Here is an 18,352-nt window from a genome sequence, read left to right on the forward strand (position 1 = left end):
GTCTCTCAATGTCTCTACAGTGGGTGGGCTGCCCACTGGACCATCCTGGGGAGTGCAAAGCCACAGTCTCTCAAGTCTCTGCAGTGGGTGGGCTGCCCACTGGACCATCCTGGGGAGTGCAAAGCCACAGTCCATCAGGTGGATGACAGTCTCCACTGGTCAAGGAGGAGGCATGGTGGGCACAGTGAACCATAAACGGTGCTTGAGACGGCGGTGCCCTGTTCAGCGGTGCTTGAGACGGCGGTGCCCTGTTCAGCGGTGCTTGAGACAGTGGTGCCCAGCGGAGCGGTGCTTGAGACGGCGGTGCCCAGCGGAGCGGTGCTTGAGAGGAAGGGCCCAGCGGAGCGGTGCTTGAGAAGAAGGGCCCAGCGGAGCGGTGCTTGAGAAGAAGGGCCCAGCGGAGAGGTGCTTGAGAAGAAGGGCCCAGCGGAGCGGTGCTTGAGAAGAAGGGCCCAGCGGAGCGGTGCTTGAGAAGAAGGGCCCAGCGGAGCGGTGCTTGAGACGGCGGGGCCCAGCGGAGCGGTGCTTGAGAGGAAGGGCCCAGCGGAGCGGTGCTTGAGAAGAAGGGCCCAGCGGAGCGGTGCTTGAGAAGAAGGGCCCAGCGGAGCGGTGCTTGAGACGGCGGGGCCCAGCGGAGCGGTGCTTGAGACGGCGGGGCCCAGCGGAGCGGTGCTTGAGAGGAAGGGCCCAGCGGAGCGGTGCTTGAGAAGAAGGGCCCAGCGGAGCGGTGCTTGAGACGGCGGGGCCCAGCGGAGTGGTGCTTGAGAGGAAGGGCCCAGCGGAGCGGTGCTTGAGAAGAAGGGCCCAGCGGAGCGGTGCTTGAGAAGAAGGGCCCAGCGGAGCGGTGCTTGAGAAGAAGGGCCCAGCGGAGCGGTGCTTGAGAAGAAGGGCCCAGCGGAGCGGTGCTTGAGAAGAAGGGCCCAGCGGAGCGGTGCTTGAGAGGAAGGGCCCAGCGGAGCGGTGCTTGAGAGGAAGGGCCCAGCGGAGCGGTGCTTGAGAAGAAGGGCCCAGCGGAGCGGTGCTTGAGAAGAAGGGCCCAGCGGAGCGGTGCTTGAGAAGAAGGGCCCAGCGGAGCGGTGCTTGAGACGGCGGGGCCCAGCAGAGCGGTGCTTGAGACGGCGGGGCCCTGTTCAGCGGTGCTCTTCTGCACCGCGGGCCCTGTTCAGCGGTGCCTATCTCCACGGCGGGGCCCTGTTCAGCGTTGCTCTTCTGCACCGCGGGCCCTGTTCAGCGGTGCTCTTCTGCACCGCGGGCCCTGTTCAGCGGTGCCTATCTCCACGGCGGGGCCCTGTTCAGCGGTGCTCTTCTGCACCGCGGGCCCTGTTCAGCGGTGCTCTTCTGCACCGCGGGCCCTGTTCAGCGGTGCACTTCTCCACGGCGGGGCCCTGTTCAGCGGTGCTCTTCTGCACCGCGGGCCCTGTTCAGCGGTGCACTTCTCCACGGCGGGGCCCTGTTCAGCGGTGCTCTTCTGCACCGCGGGCCCTGTTCAGCGGTGCTCATCCAGCAGGTCAAGGGAGCCAGACCTGACCTCGACTCCCTGCTCAGTCGCCCTCGGACCGTGACGTTTCTGGACCCTTCGGGGACGGACTCCTGGCCTCCTTAGTGTCCTCCTTCCCAGCTGGGATGTGGCATGTGGGGTCCACCTTCTCCGCGCTCCTGCTGCCCTTCCGCTCCTTTGATGGGGCTCTCGGGCCCTTGCCTCCCCTAGATGGTGTGGGTGGTGAAGTGGCCGCACATTGCTCCTTGGGGGCAGCCCTGTCGGTCCTCGCACGGCGGTCCTTGTTTTTGCGGGTCCTCTTGCCGGGGGGGGGGCTGGACGTGTCCTTGCTGCTGATCGATGTGTCACTGCTGGCAAAGGGTGGGCTCCAGAACCCAGGTACAACAGTGACACCCGAAGCTGGGCTGGTGGTGGCTGCGGTGCTCTTGGGACTCTTTGAAGATGGATGGGGGAGCTCATCGGGGGGAAAGAGGTTAAGGTTAGCCAGGAAAAGTTTTTTAGGGCCAAGGTAAAGGGTAGGAGAAGTGGAGATGGAAGTGGAGGTAGAGGAGGTGGTTGTAGGAGAGTCAGGTGTGCTGTCATTGGGTGAAGGTGCTGGTGCTGTAGGCTGTCGTGAGGTGGATGGCTGTTGGGTGGGTGGCTGCCTGCGTTTGTGTGTCTTGGAAGAGGGGGTGACAGACACAGTGGGAGAGGACACAGGGGACGTGTACATGGCAGTGGGGGTGGTGACTGCACGAGTGTGGACTGTACTGGAGGGTGAGGTGGTGATGGAAGCACTGGCTGATGTTGGGGTGCATGCAGGTGTGAGTGTAGACGTCACAGGGAGGGAGGAGGGAGACGAGGAGGAGGGGGACACAGGGGTGGCAGTGGCTGTTGGCATGTCTGCATCTGGGTGTTGCTCGGGTGAGTGTTTGCGGGATCTGTGGTGCTTGTGTTTGGATGAGCTGCTCTTGGGTGTTGAGGTGTGTGCAGGCTGGTCTGATGGTGTGGATGGGATAGGCTGAGGAACAGGAGACAGAGACAGGCTGGAGGCAGTCAGAAGAGGGAGGCTGGAAACAGGGACAATGGCTGCCGTCAGTGCTGAGGCCAGAGCAGTGAACGCTCGTTGATGGGCAGCCTGACCCGAATGAATGCCCTCCAGGTACGCATTGCTCTGTTGCACCTCCCTTTGCACACCCTGGATGGCATTCAAAAGGGTCGTCTGCCCAACAATGAGCGTCCTTACCAGGTCAATGAGCTCCGCACTGAGGGCAGCAGGGGCAACAGGGGCAGGGGCTGAGGTGCCTGGGGCGAAGGAGACGCGCGCCTTCCTGGGCGAACCGGCACGGAGCGAAGACTGAGGGGCTGCTGGGAGGGCGGGGCTGGTGCGCTGGGTGGCGGCTGTACCTGTAGAGGCGGGGGTCACGGATGTTGCCGCCACCCCTAGGGAGCTCCCATCCGAGGACGTGTCGCTTTCGCTGCTATCACCAGCGGTCCCCGTCGTGGTGCTCCCCTCGCCCTCCGGATCACTGGTGCCCTCGGTGTCTGTTCCTGGGCCCACCGGGGCCTTGTGTCCTGCAGCTCCCTCGTGCTCCGATGCCAAATCTCCTCCGCCTGATGATGCTAATGCACACATGCACAAGAAGATGAAGAGAAAGGGTGGGGGGAGAAAAAAGAAGACCAGGTTGAGTGCATGCAATGTCAACACCGTTGGCGGAGAGGACAGACACAGGTGCCTAATGCACTAAGCCGTGCATTCGGGGTACACTACTCAGTACTACTGACTAAGACAACAGGCCAAGAGACGTCAAACGCGCACATGGGAGATGCTGGACCTTCAATGGCTGTACTTGTCACCCTACCGAGGTGGGGGCCGGGGGCACAGGGCCATGCCTAAGGGAGAGGACTACACTACAGAAAGCGCCCTGGCCTAATGTCACCCACAGCCCTACCCCCACCCAGACGCCTCCACTGCGCAGAAAGATAGGAGAATGTGCTGATACTCACCCCCTTGTGTCTGCTGTGATGTCTTAAAGCGCCCATCCAATTCAGGGTAGGCCACCGCCAGGATCCGGGACATCAGGGGGGTCATGGTGCGACTGGCACCCCTCCTAGGTTGGGAGGCCATCCCCAGCAGTGACTCGGCGGTCTTCCTTGTTCCGCGGCGGATGTCCTCCCACCTCTTGCGGCAGTGGGTGCCCCGTCTGTTGCGGACTTCCTTGGCGATGGCACGCCAAATCTCGATCTTCTGATGGGCGCTGACCTATTAGACATGTACAGGGTGGAAAGGAGGAAATCATCAATGACCTGCATGTTAGATGTAATTGGCCCCCCCCCACCCACTTTGCCATATGGCACATGCTCTCATCTGTCGGGCGTTGCACTCCTCATTCGCCCCCCACCCCACCAACTTACATCCACCCCAATCCACACAGGCATAGCCCATTCCATTAGCACCCGGTGTACTCACTTGTTGGTCTGGAGGACCGTAGAGTAGCGCATACTCGGGGAGGACCCCATCCACGAGCTTCTCCAACTCTTCAGACGTGAAGGCAGGGGCCCTTTCCCCAGTCGCAGCAGCCATTGTATCTTCCAGACCGAGGTCACAGCAGCACTTGCAGTATAGGTCCTCTCCTGTGGATGATCAGGTCTCGAGTGATTAAGCAGATAGAAAATGGCGGTCACGTCCGCGGCGGTGCGTACCGCGGCGGTGCGTACCACGACCGCCGGCGCACTTCGTTATTGGCTCCTGAAACCCATAGGCTTCAATGTTAACCAATGCGGCTTTGCGCCGCGGTCTTCGACCGCCTACCGCCACGGTGTGCCCCGCCAGCGCATTGACCTCACATCCCATTGTCCCACTTCACAGGTCAGGCAGCCGCCATTTCAAGGGCCCACATGGCTTAATTTTGACTGCGACACACAGGCCTAGGCCTTGCATTGCCACACATACACGCCTTTCAACCCATTGCCATTCTTTAACTGTGCAAGCTGTCTGTACGTACCTGTGGTTTGGCTGACTCTGTGCTCCATGTTGTCCTTCCTAGGCACCGTCCGCTGGGACTAGCGATGAGAAGGAGGAATCCTCGCGTGTACCGGCCGCTGGTGGACCTGTCGACAATGGAAGAACGCCATATAATACTTCGATACAGACTTGACCGTGCCACTATCCATGAACTGTGTGCCCAGCTGGAGCCAGCCCTGATGTCCCCCATCCGCCAACCCACAGGGATTCCCCCTCTGGTGCAGGTTTTGTCAGTCCTCCATTTTTTGGCCAGTGGGTCATTCCAGACCACAGTGGCCATGTCATCTGGAATGTCTCAGCCTATGTTTTCTAAGATTTTGAGCAGAGTGTTGTCTGCCCTGATGAAACTCATGCGGAGCTACATCATTTTCCCCGAGGAGGGTGACTTGCCTACAGTGAAGGGTGATTTCTATGCCCTTGGACATATCCCCAACATCATTGGTGCCATTGATGGGACCCATGTGGCTTTGGTACCCCCAAAAGACGATGAGCAGGTGTACCGAAACAGAAAAAATTATCATTCGATGAATGTCCAGGTGGTCTGTTTGGCTGACCAGTACATCTCCCATGTAAATGCCAAGTTCCCAGGGTCAGTGCATGACGCGTATGTGATGCGAAATAGCAGCATCCCCTATGTGATGGAGCAGCTACAGAGACAACGTGTGTGGCTAATAGGTGACTCTGGTTACCCCAACCTGCCGTGGCTACTGACCCCAGTAAGGAATCCCCGGACAAGGGCAGAGGAACGCTACAATGAGGCCCATGGGCGTACTAGGAGGGTGATTGAGCGAACCTTTGGACTCCTGAAGGCCAGGTTTAGGTGCCTGCATATGACTGGTGGATCCCTAATGTACTCACCAAAGAAGGTGTGCCATATCATCGTGGCCTGCTGTATGCTTCACAACCTGGCTTTGCGACGCCAGGTGCCTTTCCTGCAGGAGGATGGTCCAGAGGGTGGTGTTGTAGAAGCCGTGGAGCCTGTGGAGAGTGAAGAGGAGGAAGACTCAGAGGACGACACAGACAATAGGGATAGAGTGATACAACAGTATTTCCAGTGACACCCAGGTAAGAATCACCCACGCCATTTCCCAATTGCTTCTAGCCTCCTGCATCTGTACTTTCTGTAGTTCCCCACAGATGTTTTTCAGTAATTTTTGCCTTTCCCTTCCCTTCTCAGTGCTGTCTGACTCAGTACCTGACTTCTGCTTGGTTCGCCCATGAAATACAGCGTATTGACATTGGTATGTTGTCATGACTAATTGACTGAACAGAAATTGAACAGTAATATGTAATACATTTGTTAATAAGACAGCATGACTCAAAACAGATTAGTGTGCAAAATGTGATTTATTTACAGTGCTAGATATCGGTACATGTGATTCTAAGGGTGATGGGTGGGGGTGGAGGAATATCCATGGAAGAGTCCAGTTCTCAGTCTCACAGGTGCATTGTTCTTTTGCCTGTGGAAGGATGGAGCATAGGCAGTTCATGGTTGGACAGGGTGGCAATGTGGGACAGTGGGAAGAGTTCAGGGGGTATGTCCTGCTGGCGGGGGTCTTGACATCCTACTCTGTCTTTTTCTTTGGTCTCAGGCTCCTCTTACGGGGTGGTTGTTCTTCAGCAGGAGGTGGGGTTCTGGGGGGCTGTCGAGGTGCTGGGACCTCCTGTCCACTAGCGCCGGCGGAGGTGGTAGGCTGTTCCTGGTCCGGCCTAGTGACAGGGGCCCTGTGTGGTGCACCATGGTCCCGCAACGCGTCCTCTATCCTGTGGAGGGCCAGGACGATGGTCCCCATTGCGGTCCCGATGATTCTCAGCTCCTCCCTGAACCCCATGTAGCGTTCTTCCTGCTGTGCCTGGATCTCAGTGAACCTGGCCAGTACCGTCGCCATCGTTTCTTGGGAGTGGTGGTATGCCCCCATGATGGTGGTGAGGGCCTCTTGGAGAGTGGGTTCCCTGGGCCTCTCCTCCCCCCCCTGTCGCACAGCAGCCCTCCGAGCTGCCCGGTTTCCCCCGGCCTCTGGCACCCTGGCCGGTGTGCCCGCTCCCACTGCCCCCAGGTCCCTGTTGTTGTTGGGGTGTTGGGTTAGCCTGGGTGCCCTGTAGTGGCGGACACACCGCTGATTGAGCTGTCCTAGAGACAGAGGCATGGGCCCGCTGGGTGGGAGCTGTGCTGGTGTCGGCAGAGGGGGTCGGGTCTGGTGTGGCCTGTGGCTGCCTGAGGGGAACCCACTGCCCAGAGGTCCCCGATGGTCCGGGCTGGTCATCAGGTTCACTGTCGACAGAGCTGCTATCCTCAGTGTGGGCCTGTTCCGGTGGTGGGATGGACACTTCTGGACCCTCCTGGCTGGTGTGTTGTCGTTCGGGTCCTGCATGGGGTAAGAGAGTTTGGTTATTGTTTCTGTGTGTGCAATAGCGTGCGTGTTATGGGTGCCCTTGTTCCCCAGTGCAGGCATTCCCTTGAGGGAGGTGTTGTGAAGGTATTTAGTGGGGGGGAGGGGTTAGTGCAGTGGTCATGCATAGGTGATGGGTGCCCATGATTTGTGTTGGCATGCAGGAGTTGGTGTTGGGATGGGTGGGTTGTGCTGGTGAGACATTGTCAGGGAGGATATGTGCTGGGGGGTTGGGGGTGAGGGTGGGGGTGTGGGTTGGCATGCTGGTGGGGTGGGGGGTATATAGTAGTTGAGATGGGACTTACCAGAGTCCATTCCTCTGGCTACTCCTGCGAGGCCCTGAGGATGCAGGATGGTCAAGACCTCTTGCTCCCACGATGTAAATTCGGGAGGGGTGGGTGGGGGTCCACCGCCAGTCTTCTGGACCGCGATGTTGTGCCTGGAGACCATCGATCGGACCTTCCCCCGTAGGTCGTTCCATCTTTTGCGGATGTCCTCCCTATTCCTGGGATGCTGTCCCACCGCGTTGACCCTGTCCACGATCCGCTGCCATAGCTCCGCCTTCCTGGCTATACTGGTGTGCTGCACCTGCGAGCCGAAGAGCTGGGGTTCCACTCTTAGGATTTCCTCCACCATGACCCGGAGTTCTTGGTCCGAAAAGCGTGGGTGCCTTTGGGGTGCCATGGGGTGGTGTGGGTGAGGTGTGGGGTGGTGTATGTGATGAGGAGTGTGTTGGTGAGTGGTGCTTTGTGCTACTATGTGGTGTGTGTGATGGTGTAGTGTGCCTCAGTGTGTCTTGCTATGGATTGTCTGCTGTGTCTCTCTCTCCTTCTCTCAGTAATTCTGGTCGCAGGGGTTTGTGGGTGATGTGGGTGTGTGTTTTATAGTTGGTTGATTGTGTGGGAGTGGTGTGTGTATGTGTATCAGGTGTGTGTATTTCAAATTGTCCAATGTGGCTGTGTTTTGGTGATGTGTGTGTATTCTGACCGCGGCGGTGTGTACCGCCAATGGAATACCGCGTTTGAATGACCGCCGTGTGGATTCGTGGGTCGTAATGGCATGGGCGTATTTCTGTTGGCGTGACGGTGGAGGTTTGGTCATCTCCAGTTTATCGCTGCCCGCCGATGTGGCGGGCTGCAGTGGAGGACGGATTTTTGGAGGTTTGGCCGTTGTGGGTCAGAATGACCGTGGCGGTTGACCGCGGCCGCGGCGGTGTTATGGCGGTCTTCTGACCGGCGGTAAGGGCATTTTACCGCCGAGGTCAGAATCACCCCCCAACTCTTGAAATGTCACCAAAATTGCTGTGAGATTGAGCTCCATTTTTTACAAACCGCATAACACCATCAGCATATAAAGATAATAGCACACGTCTGTATGCAAAAGCTATGTGGATTTTGCACAGGCATACAGCAAAATCTTTCATGGTGAGTGCGAAGAGGAGAGGTGAGAAGAAATAACTGTACTTCAAGAATGTGTGCTTACTGGATCACTGCTCCTTTACTGCAGTCTGGGGAGTCGAACAAAACACCCATGATTTTTCACGCGCGTGAGGAGAGCCACCTCACCTGATATTAATGATCCTCAGTCTGTCTTGAACTGAAATATTAGTTATAAAATATTGACCATTGTACAGCACGATCAACTGTAAGCCTAAGCCCTCCTTGAGGTTAGTTTTATAAATACATGCACACACAGCTCAGGTTTCACAGACTCAAATGTGTGTAGTTCATATAGTCAGGTTTTTGCTTTGTATCACGTTATAAAATTAAAACTACAAGGCCCAAAATGCAAAGCTGAAACATAAACTAAATGAGTGAATCACGCATTGAACTAGGGAGCTGGACAACTCTACGAATACTACTCCAAGGGCTGGTTTCCAGCTTGTATCACGTTTTAAGATAAAATTACACGTCCCAGAATGAATATGTGTGCTGCATAGAATGTGCCCTAAGCAGATCAGAGTGCGTATAATGTAAAATTTAAAAATAACTCTGGCGATTAATGTTCTTTTTGGAGAGAAAACATACTTTCGTCTAGTAGAAGCTTGGGGTCATCATAACGTAGCGCAGAGGGTTCATGTACTTTCTGGAGAGAGAACATACTTTTATCTAGTGGAAGTTTGGACTCATTATAAGGTAGTGCAGAGGGTTAATGTGCCTGCTGCAAAGAATGTGTGCTAGGCAATTCACAAAGTGCATGTAATGTAAAAATGTCAAAATAACTTTGGCGATTTATGTTCGTTCTGGAGAGAGAATGTTCTTTTGTCTAGTGGAAGCTTGGAGTCATCATAAGGTAGCACGGAGGGTTAATATGCTTACTGCAAAGAACGTGTACTAAGTAGATAAGCGTGCATATAATGTAAAAATCTCAAAATATCTCTGGTGATTAATTTTCTGGAGAGAGAGAACGTACTTTTGTCTATTGGAAGCTTGAACTCATTATAGGGTAACACAGAGGGTTAATGTTCTTTCTGAACAGAGTATGTACTTTTGTCTAGTGGAATCTCGGACTCAATATAAGGTAGCAAAGAGGGTTAATGTGCCTGCTGCAAAAAACGTGTGCTAGGCAAATCACAAAGTGCATATAATGTAAAAATTTCAAAATAACTGCGATTTACACTCTTTCTGGAGAGAGAACATACTTTTGTCTAGTGGAATCTTGGACTCATCAGAAGGTAGCACAGGCCATTAGTATGCCTGCTGCAAAGAACGTGTACTCAGCAAATTACAAAGTGCATGTAATATAAAAATGTCGAATTAACTCTGGTGATTTATGTTCTTTCTGGAGAGAGAAAGTATTTTTGTCTAGTTGAAGTTTGGACTCATTATAAGGTAGTGCAGAGGGTTAAATGTTCTTTCTGGAGAAACAACACACTTTTGTCTAGTGGAAGCTTGGACGCATTATAAGGTAGCGTAGAGGGTTAATGTGCCTGCTGCAAAGAACACGTGCTAGGCAATTCACAAAGTGTATATAATGTAAAATGTCAAAATAACTCTTGCAATTTATGTTCTTTCTGGAGAGAGAACGTACTTTTGTCAAGTGGCAGTTTGGACTCATTATAAGGTAGCACAGAGAGTTAATGTGCCTGCTGCAAAGAAGGTGTGCTAGGCAAATCACAAAGTGCATATGATGTAAAAATGTCATAATAACTCTGGCGATTTGCCCTCTTTCTGAAGAGAGAACGTACTTTTGTCTAGTGGAGGCTTGGACTCATCATAAGGTAGTGCAGAGGGTTAATATTTTTTCTGGAGAGAGAACATACTTTTGTCTAATGGAAGTTTGGACTCATTATCAGGTAACACAGATCGCTAATGTTCTTTCTGGAGAGAGTACGTACTTTTGTCTAGTGGTCATCATAAGGTAGCACAGAGGGTTAGTATGCATGCTGCGAAGAACGTGTACTCGGCAAATCACAAAGTGCATGTAATGTAAAAATGTCACATTAACTCTGGCGATTTATGTTCTTTCTGGAGAGAGAAGGTTCTTTTGTCTACTGGAAGCTTGGAGTCATCATAAGGTGGCACACAGGGTTAATATGCCTGCTGAAAAGAATGTGTACGAGGCAGATCACATTTTGACATTTTTACAATATATACACTCTGTGATCTGCCTCGTACACATTCTTTGCAGCAGGCATATTAACCCTGTGTGCCACCTTATGATGACTCCAAGCTTCCAGTAGACAAAAGAACCTTCTCTCTCCAGAAAGAACATTAATCACCAGAGTTATTTTGACATTTTTACAATATATACACTCTAACTCTGGTGATTAATGTTCTTTCTGGAGAGAGAACATACTTTTGTCTAATGGAAGCTTGGACTCATTATAAGGTAGCGCAGGGGGGCAATGTTCTTTCTGAAGAGAGAACATACTTTTGTCTAGTGGAAGCTTGAACTCATTACAAGGTAGTGCAGAGGGTTAATGTGCCTGCTGCAAAGTACGTGTGCTAGGCAAGTCACAACGTGCATTTAATGTAAAAATGTTGAATTAACTCTGGCGATTTATGTTCTTTCTGGAGAGAGAACGTACTTTTGTATACTGGAAACATGGAGTCCTTATAAGGTAGCACAGAGGGTTAATGTTCTTTCTGGAGAGAGAACATATTTTTGTCTAGTAGAAGCTTGGACTCATTATAAGGTAGCGCAGGGGGGCAATGTTCTTTCTGAAGAGAGAACATACTTTTGTCTAGTGGAAGCTTGAACTCATTACAAGGTAGTGCAGAGGGTTAATGTGCCTGCTGCAAAGTACGTGTGCTAGGCAAGTCACAACGTGCATTTAATGTAAAAATGTTGAATTAACTCTGGCGATTTATGTTCTTTCTGGAGAGAGAACGTACTTTTGTATACTGGAAACATGGAGTCCTTATAAGGTAGCACAGAGGGTTAATGTTCTTTCTGGAGAGAGAACATATTTTTGTCTAGTAGAAGCTTGAACTCATTATATGGTGGCGCAGAGGGTTAATGTGCCTGCTGCAAAGTACGTGTGCTAGGCAAGTCACAAAGTGCGAATCATGTAAAAATGTCTGATTAACTCTCGCAATTTATGTTCTTTCTGGAGAGAGAACATACTTTTGTCTACTGGAAGCTTGGAGTTATCATAAGGTGGCACACAGGGTTAATATGCCTGCCGCAAAGAAATTGTAGTAGGCAGATCACAGAGTGTATATATTGTAAAAATGTCAAAATACCTGGTGATTAATGTTCTTTCTGGAGAGAGAACGTACTTTTGTTTAATGGAAGTTTGGACTCATTATAAGGTAGCGCAGGGGGGCAATGTTCTTTCTGGAGAGAGAATGTACTTTTGTCTAGTGGAAGCTTGAACTCATTACAAGGTAGTGCAGAGGGTTAATGTGCCTGCTGCAAAGTACGTGTGCTAGGCAAGTCACAAAGTGCATTTAATGTAAAAATGTTGAATTAACTCTGGCGATTTATGTTCTTTCTGGAGAGAGAACATACTTTTGTCTAGTGGAATCTTGGACTCATCAGAAGGTAGCACAGGCCATTAGTATGCCTGCTGCAAAGAACGTGTACTCAGCAAATTACAAAGTGCATGTAATATAAAAATGTCAAATTAACTCTGGTGATTTATGTTCTTTCTGGAGAGAGAAAGTATTTTTGTCTAGTTGAAGTTTGGACTCATTATAAGGTAGTGCAGAGGGTTAAATGTTCTTTCTGGAGAAACAACACACTTTTGTCTAGTGGAAGCTTGGACGCATTATAAGGTAGCGTAGAGGGTTAATGTGCCTGCTGCAAAGAACACGTGCTAGGCAATTCACAAAGTGTATATAATGTAAAATGTCAAAATAACTCTTGCAATTTATGTTCTTTCTGGAGAGAGAACGTACTTTTGTCAAGTGGCAGTTTGGACTCATTATAAGGTAGCACAGAGAGTTAATGTGCCTGCTGCAAAGAAGGTGTGCTAGGCAAATCACAAAGTGCATATGATGTAAAAATGTCATAATAACTCTGGCGATTTGCCCTCTTTCTGAAGAGAGAACGTACTTTTGTCTAGTGGAGGCTTGGACTCATCATAAGGTAGTGCAGAGGGTTAATATTTTTTCTGGAGAGAGAACATACTTTTGTCTAATGGAAGTTTGGACTCATTATCAGGTAACACAGATCGCTAATGTTCTTTCTGGAGAGAGTACGTACTTTTGTCTAGTGGTCATCATAAGGTAGCACAGAGGGTTAGTATGCATGCTGCGAAGAACGTGTACTCGGCAAATCACAAAGTGCATGTAATGTAAAAATGTCACATTAACTCTGGCGATTTATGTTCTTTCTGGAGAGAGAAGGTTCTTTTGTCTACTGGAAGCTTGGAGTCATCATAAGGTGGCACACAGGGTTAATATGCCTGCTGCAAAGAATGTGTACGAGGCAGATCACATTTTGACATTTTTACAATATATACACTCTGTGATCTGCCTCGTACACATTCTTTGCAGCAGGCATATTAACCCTGTGTGCCACCTTATGATGACTCCAAGCTTCCAGTAGACAAAAGAACCTTCTCTCTCCAGAAAGAACATTAATCACCAGAGTTATTTTGACATTTTTACAATATATACACTCTAACTCTGGTGATTAATGTTCTTTCTGGAGAGAGAACATACTTTTGTCTAATGGAAGCTTGGACTCATTATAAGGTAGCGCAGGGGGGCAATGTTCTTTCTGAAGAGAGAACATACTTTTGTCTAGTGGAAGCTTGAACTCATTACAAGGTAGTGCAGAGGGTTAATGTGCCTGCTGCAAAGTACGTGTGCTAGGCAAGTCACAACGTGCATTTAATGTAAAAATGTTGAATTAACTCTGGCGATTTATGTTCTTTCTGGAGAGAGAACGTACTTTTGTATACTGGAAACATGGAGTCCTTATAAGGTAGCACAGAGGGTTAATGTTCTTTCTGGAGAGAGAACATATTTTTGTCTAGTAGAAGCTTGGACTCATTATAAGGTAGCGCAGGGGGGCAATGTTCTTTCTGAAGAGAGAACATACTTTTGTCTAGTGGAAGCTTGAACTCATTACAAGGTAGTGCAGAGGGTTAATGTGCCTGCTGCAAAGTACGTGTGCTAGGCAAGTCACAACGTGCATTTAATGTAAAAATGTTGAATTAACTCTGGCGATTTATGTTCTTTCTGGAGAGAGAACGTACTTTTGTATACTGGAAACATGGAGTCCTTATAAGGTAGCACAGAGGGTTAATGTTCTTTCTGGAGAGAGAACATATTTTTGTCTAGTAGAAGCTTGAACTCATTATATGGTGGCGCAGAGGGTTAATGTGCCTGCTGCAAAGTACGTGTGCTAGGCAAGTCACAAAGTGCGAATCATGTAAAAATGTCTGATTAACTCTCGCAATTTATGTTCTTTCTGGAGAGAGAACATACTTTTGTCTACTGGAAGCTTGGAGTTATCATAAGGTGGCACACAGGGTTAATATGCCTGCCGCAAAGAAATTGTAGTAGGCAGATCACAGAGTGTATATATTGTAAAAATGTCAAAATACCTGGTGATTAATGTTCTTTCTGGAGAGAGAACGTACTTTTGTTTAATGGAAGTTTGGACTCATTATAAGGTAGCGCAGGGGGGCAATGTTCTTTCTGGAGAGAGAATGTACTTTTGTCTAGTGGAAGCTTGAACTCATTACAAGGTAGTGCAGAGGGTTAATGTGCCTGCTGCAAAGTACGTGTGCTAGGCAAGTCACAAAGTGCATTTAATGTAAAAATGTTGAATTAACTCTGGCGATTTATGTTCTTTCTGGAGAGAGAACGTACTTTTGTCTACTGGAAGCATGGAGTCATTATAAGGTAGCACAGAGGGTTAACGTTCTTTCTGGAGAGAGAACATATTTTTGTCTATTGGAAGCTTGGAATCATTGTAAAGTAGCACAGATGGTTAATGTGCCTGCTGCTAGGCAAATCACAATGTGCATATAATGTCAAAATGTCAAAATAACTCTTGTGATTTATGTTCTTTCTAGAGAGAGAATGTACTTTTGTCTACTGGATGCTTAGAGTCCTCAGAAGGTAGCACACACGGTTAATATGCCTGCTGTAAAAACAATACCGCCAATCGAGTTTGCGCTCTGAGCACCATGCCAGCCATGGAGTGCAGAAAAAAGAAAAAAAGTAGTTTGTCCACACTGAAGTATATCGCCAACCAGGCAATTATCCCTGTAACAGGGTCGGTGTCCAAGGCGGTAACCAAACCGTCCGAAGACAGGACAAATGTAAAGCATTTACCAATGACATTAAGTGATTTTTGAAAGACAAGCCTACAAACGAATACAACTGATTAACGTGAGGTGGGCGTGGTTAAAAGCCCACAATACCCACAACAGGTCAAAGCGCTTGCATGCTCGACCTAAAAAGAGAAAAGAGAGCAAAATAAAGGAGAGAAAGAAGGAAAGAGAAGGAACTTGAGCAAAGAGAGAAGAAGAAGAAATTATGAAAAAAGGGGCTGAAGAGAATGAAAGAAAAGAATGAAGGGAGGGAGAAAGAATAGAATAGAGAAGAGGGGAAGAGAAGGATGAGTAGAACGAAAGGAACAAAGGAATGGAAAATGTAACAAAGAAAACAAAGAGAGAAGAAACAGGAAAAACGAACAAAGAGGAGAAGAAAATGTTAGCAGGAACAAGGAAGAAAGGGAATATAAAAAGAAGCAAAATCGAAAAGAAAGGGAAAGAAGGAATAAAGCAGAGAAGGGGAAAGAAAACACAGACAGAGTAGAAAAGATAGAAAGTAAAAGGAAGGAAGGAAAGGAAGACAAAGGCAAAGAAAAAGAAAAAGAAAGAATGGATCAGAAAGTAGAATTAAAAAGATGAAGAAAGAAAACGAAAGAAAAAGGAGAGGAAAAGAAAGAAAAAGAGAGAAAGGAAAAAAGAGAAAATGAATGAAAAACTGAAAACAAATTAAAGAAAAAACGAACCAGTAAGATACAGAAAGTTGAAAAGGAATGAAAAAACGAAAAATAAATTTTAAATGCAGTGCAACTCTTCTCCAAATATTTTACTGCGATTGACTCTGAGATAATAAACCACTGATTGAGACTTGTTATCACTGATGCTTTATTTTAACAGGCTTAAGCTTTTTAAACGGTGTGCTCTGATGTGAGGCATGTATTAATTGTTTGTTTAAGGCTTTTTTCCTGTGGCGCTGGGTCGAGCCTGAGTCGCATGCGCTCGCGCTAGCGAGACGCTTTATGTATTAGAAAAGGACTCGGAGCCCCGTCGACACGGGAGTCCCTGTGGGGGAACGCCCCCCCTTGTGTACAATATACCTGGCATAGGTATAATGTGGTACAAGTGTTTACAAAGTGGTGCAATGCTAGAATTGCGCCACTTTGTAAATGTGGCGCAGGGTGGGGCACTGGTTAGCACCGCCGTAACGTGAAAAAAAAATACGCTACGGCAGCGTTAAGGGGCACAAGGGGCTTGTAAATATGCCCCTATGTTTGTACATAACTTGTAGAAAAGATGTTCGAGCTACAAGATCTTTAAATCCCCTGCCATTTGGGAGGATTATGAGCAGTAAAAACAAGTGGTACCATGCTAGGTCTGGCATGAAGAGGCATTCAACCACTAAAATAAATAAGTAGAATTACTCAGTTCCCCCATGACAGAGGACAAGTATTCAAGACTGAAGTGTCATCAATAGCTACAGCCTAGGTAGTGTTATCCCAGAGAATCTTAGGAAGAGATGGAAACAACACGTTATTAGATCAAACGCTCTCATTAAAATTTAACATCATAATTCTAATTATTGAACACTTAATAAATTCAAGCATAAAAAGTGCCTCTAATGCAGATTAATTAATACAGAATCATAGTGATCAATTTCTGTTGATAGTCTAGGCGGTGTAGGCACAGTAACATGAGGGGTGGGAAACGCTGGCAGTCTGGGAACATCCTGTGATAATATCCTTTCAAGATCAGCAGACGGGCAACTGCCAGCATTAGCCCAGATACTGCATGCCACTCATGACAAACCTGTAAAACCCTGAGACTGATCTCCTGCTTAACAGAAAGCGCGACAGTGCAGTAGTATTCCCCCTTTTTTGAAAACCCAAGATCAAACGTATTTCAATTAGTCAAAAAACAAAATCAATTGAATGCAAAGTGCAAATAGGGCACAAAATTTAAATAGCACTTTATACTATTTGCTCATTTAGTAATTGGATTTAGCCCCTTGATGCACTAATGTGCTGAAAGAATATTGTAGTGCTAGAGGGTTCTGATGGATTTTTGATTCGCTTCTTGGAACTAGAAGGTCCACACGAACTTTTTGTAATCTCAGTTTCTCTTTAAATACAACACCACAAAATGTGTTGTTCTCTACTGCTCATCTGTGATAAGAAATGCTTGAGTCCAACAGAAACAGATCACCTTATCCACTGCTATGCATATTTCTGCATTATAAGAATGTATGTCAAAATACTGAGCACAAAAATATTGTGGTACTAAATTATCGCAGCCTATAACCTACAAAAAAAATGTTAAAGCGAGTATATATAGCTAAGTATACATTTACTATTCTTATCTCCGCATTTATTTGCCTTGAAAAAAAAAGAATATATATATGCATATAGTCAAGGTGCATATATGTGGATTAAAGAATAGTAAATCTATACTTACACATGTATACTTAACTCTGTCATATTTTGGTAGTTTATATGCAGTCTAAAATATTTTGGTAACACGTTATTTAAAAACTCAGGCTCATATTTATACTTTTTGACGCAAACCAGCGCCGGCGCTGGTTTGCGTAAAAAAAAAATCGGCCGGCTAACGCCATTCCTACGCACCATGCGGGTGCCTTATTTAAGAAATGACGTTAGCCAGCGCTGCGGACTGGTCAGAGTAAAAAAAAATGACTCAAACCAGGCAGCGCCGGCGTAGGGGAAAATGGGGGTTGTGCGTCAAAAAATGGTGCAAGTCAGGTTTGAGGCAAAAATCATGCCTCAAACCGGACTTGCACCATTTTTTGACGCACAAACCCCATTGAAATGACTCCTGTCTTAGCAAAGACAGGAGTCATGCCCCCTTGCCCAATGGCCATGCCCAGGGCACTTCGGTCCCCTGGGCATGGTCATTGGGCACAGTGGCATGTAGGAGGGCCCAAATTAGGCCCCCCCATGCCACTTTAAAAAAATTAAAAAAATACTTACCTCAACTTACCTGTACTTACCTGGGATGGGTCCCCCCATCCATGGGTGTCCTCCAGAGGTGGGCGAGGGTGGCAGGAGGTGTCCCTGGGGGCAGGGAAGGGCACCTCTGGACTCCGAGACCATGGAGGTGAGCCCACAGGTCCCTTAACGCCTGCCCCCACCCAGGCGTTAAAAAACAGGCTGTGCGCCGTTTTTTAAGGCCCGCCCCCTTCTGTGTATCAAAATGACGCAGGAGTATAAATAAGGCACACAGGCCATAAAGTCATTTTTGGGGCAGGAACGCCTACCTTGCATGTCATTAACACAAGGCAGTTTACCACATCCAAAAAATGACACACACAGAGGAATTTTGGCATCCGCGGGCTCGGGCGTCAAAGTTTAAATATGGTGCATGACTTGCGCCGAATGTGCGTCAAAATGTTTGACGCACATTTGGCGCAAACAGAGTATAAATATGCCCCTCAGTATTACCAAAGATAAGAAATAAGAATTCATAACGTCACTAAGAGCAGATCCGGTATTGGTAAAAGCTGAATCACCGGAGTGATTATATTTTAGCCCTACTTCCTACTGCAGTCTTTATATACATCTCTTCTTGTTCTGCAACTATTCCTATAAAAACACTCTCCTCTCATTGATTTTGAAATCGATTTAGGTGACTAAATTCCTTGCCTACTAGTTGAACTATTTTGTAGTATTACACTGCATAAGAATCATTTAACATACACTTGATAAGTTACACTATTCTATGATTAATATCTACTGTAATTGGTTGTGCCTCAAAGGCATATCTGTCAG

This window comes from Pleurodeles waltl, chromosome 4_2 (genome assembly GCF_031143425.1).
Source record: "Pleurodeles waltl isolate 20211129_DDA chromosome 4_2, aPleWal1.hap1.20221129, whole genome shotgun sequence".
Taxonomy (NCBI): Eukaryota; Metazoa; Chordata; class Amphibia; order Caudata; family Salamandridae; genus Pleurodeles; species Pleurodeles waltl.